Source organism: Penaeus japonicus, unplaced genomic scaffold, assembly GCF_977035675.1.
Source record: "Penaeus japonicus unplaced genomic scaffold, GWHDUDI00000001_assembly GWHDUDI00000008, whole genome shotgun sequence".
In the NCBI taxonomy this organism is placed as follows: domain Eukaryota; kingdom Metazoa; phylum Arthropoda; class Malacostraca; order Decapoda; family Penaeidae; genus Penaeus; species Penaeus japonicus.
This window is the reverse complement of record NW_028234410.1, coordinates 32,683,714-32,686,213: the sequence shown is the minus strand read 5'-3', so window position 1 is coordinate 32,686,213 and position 2,500 is coordinate 32,683,714. Positions and strand designations below refer to the sequence as shown.

At 36.6% G+C, this 2,500-nt stretch overlaps 1 protein-coding gene across 2 annotated transcripts in view; it reads left to right on the top strand.

The window, feature by feature from the left end:
• Positions 1-2,500, top strand: part of LOC122246684 (cyclin-dependent kinase 9) — a 20,147-nt gene that overhangs the window by 723 nt on the left and 16,924 nt on the right. The gene's annotated exons all lie outside the window — the stretch shown is intronic.

Below are 2,500 nucleotides of genomic sequence, written 5' to 3'. Positions count from 1 at the left end.
GTAAACAAAACCCTTTCTTGCATACTTACTACTTGTTGACATTATAATATTGTACTAGACTTCTTTTTCATGGCAGACAGGGCAAAGCATTGCTATCAACTAGTAAATATCTCAACTTCTATTAATATGTCTGACACCAGTACAGCTAAACCAAATTTGCTACCATATTGTACCATGGACACACATTTTCGTTAATATTACAGAGCTTATCAGGGAATATGCTGAGATCTTTTATGAGTCATCCTTAGTGCATTTAGTCAGTTACCTTTGTTGGATAGCTACAGTGTATTCCAAATATATGATGTTACTTTTGGAAGCCAGATGGTATTTGCTAGTTTTGGACAACTCTCAAGGTAATATTATATTAGAACAATAGATTGATGGATTTTAAAATACAATAAAGCTGTTATAATGTTAAAAAAGATAATAGTTGTAAAATCTGTGCAGAGGTTTTGGCAATGCTGTGCCAATGAATAAGTAAGTTTACCACATGGCTATATTTGAAATCTTCTGATTTTAGATTTTGTTTTTATGTATGGCAAACATATGTTGTATGATTCATTTTGCCCCCTCCCCCATTTTTTCTATAGATCCCTTAAGCCTGTTGGATTGGGAGGGAGGTTAATAAGATGGTAACTAATTGTTTGAAATGGCAAAAAAAAAGATTGGTTTCCTTCTGTTCACATCAATATATTTGAGAAAACAGATCTCTTGGCTTTATGACACAACCATTATTTTGTAATTATCTGCATTATGACTGCATGGAGCTAGAAAAACATACTAAAAACATGCCATGCAACGGTCACAAAGAACACAAACCAACACCATTAGATATGAAAAATAGTCTGCACAGTGCAATGTAGAATTCTGCCCACAATTCTTATCAAAATCTGCATATCTATATAACAAGTCATTTCATAGCCTCCATATTTTGCACTATGGCAATGGTCAGTAAACCTCTACCATGTATATTCTGGGAATACAGAACTTGAAGACCTCCTTGGTGATTTATATTTTAATAAAGAACCAGTTCAAGCTCTATCTGGGGCTGTATTTAACTAATATAGGTATTTTCCACATGGTTTCTTTCTGTGCTTTAGTAGATTAAACACCAAATATCTTCTTTTTGTTTAGTCTAATGACGGGGCAAACTAAAGTGAATTCTTGTATCAGGACCAGGATACTTTCATTGTTAGTAAAGAAATGGTTTGTCATTTGCTGTATTTGTTAATGAAGGAAACGAGGCAATCATATATGAATTATCCCTTTTTTGATAATTTTCATTTTATATGTATATGACTGTTTAACCCATTCATGCCGGCTGACTTGGTATCATGTTCAGTGTTTTTTTGGTCTGACACAGGTGACAAGCTATTTGGTCAAGGCTGGTGCGCCGGGTGAGCGGGCATACAACGCTCGCTCGCGGCTAGTGCGCCCGAGAATCCCCAGGTGTTAGGCTTATGCGTTTGAATACCCTGGCATTCCAACCATTTAGAGCCAGAATAGCCCTGGTGTGAATGGGTTAAGCCCTGATCTACAGTTGCAGAAAAGGACATCACACATAATACAGCATATTGAATATGTTATTGACTGTCATTCGTTTACTGGATTAGCAGACAAAATTATGTAGAATTATAGCCCGGGCTCTATCTTTCGACAATATATATAGTGCAGGATTGATGGCCATTGCTGGACCTCGCAATACATTTACTCAATAAGAAAGTATCAGAGTATACTAAAAGTATGCAAGTGACTATTTGTAAGGATAAAATCATGACATTGGAATACATGACTATAGGCCATACCCTATATACTTTAAATTGTTGAATCATCATCTTCCTTTTAGCATCTTTGTTATACATCCATGGAAACTTCCAACACTCCCTATCTATAGCATCCTTCTTTTTAACCCATTCCCGACGGGGGATTTCTAGCCTAGAATGTCCAAATGCCGGGGCTTTCGAATTATTAGGCCTAAATTAATTGAATAGCTGGCACAATACTGTGCCGCCCGGCAACTGGGCTTTTGAATGAGCGGTACACATGCTGTACCACCCGTCCTGTGTGGGTTAATGTTCAATCTAGCCAGGTCTTTCAATACTTTATCTCCATGCTTTCTTTGGACTGTCTGGTGGTTAATATCCTAGAAAGCTCATCAAACTTTTCTTCAGCAGGTCTTTGGTGACTCATGGTGGTCCAGTTGCTTTTCCATTCTTTGTTTCTTTCTTCAGTCTCACAACTTCCTTCTCTTTTGCATTTTTGCAGGACCTGCCTATGCATTTGCTTCCTACAGCTCATTGTTTTCATTTATTAGAGATTTAGAAAAGATTTTCTGCTTGTCTATAAAACCCTGCTTCTCTACTTTGGTCTCCATTTTCCTCCTCAGTAGACTTTACTATCTGCACTTCTTTTTCAATCTTTCCTTTGTTAATCTACCCCATACATCTAACTTTTGAATGATGAAATTATTTTGTATAACTGACTACATTACAATTTTATG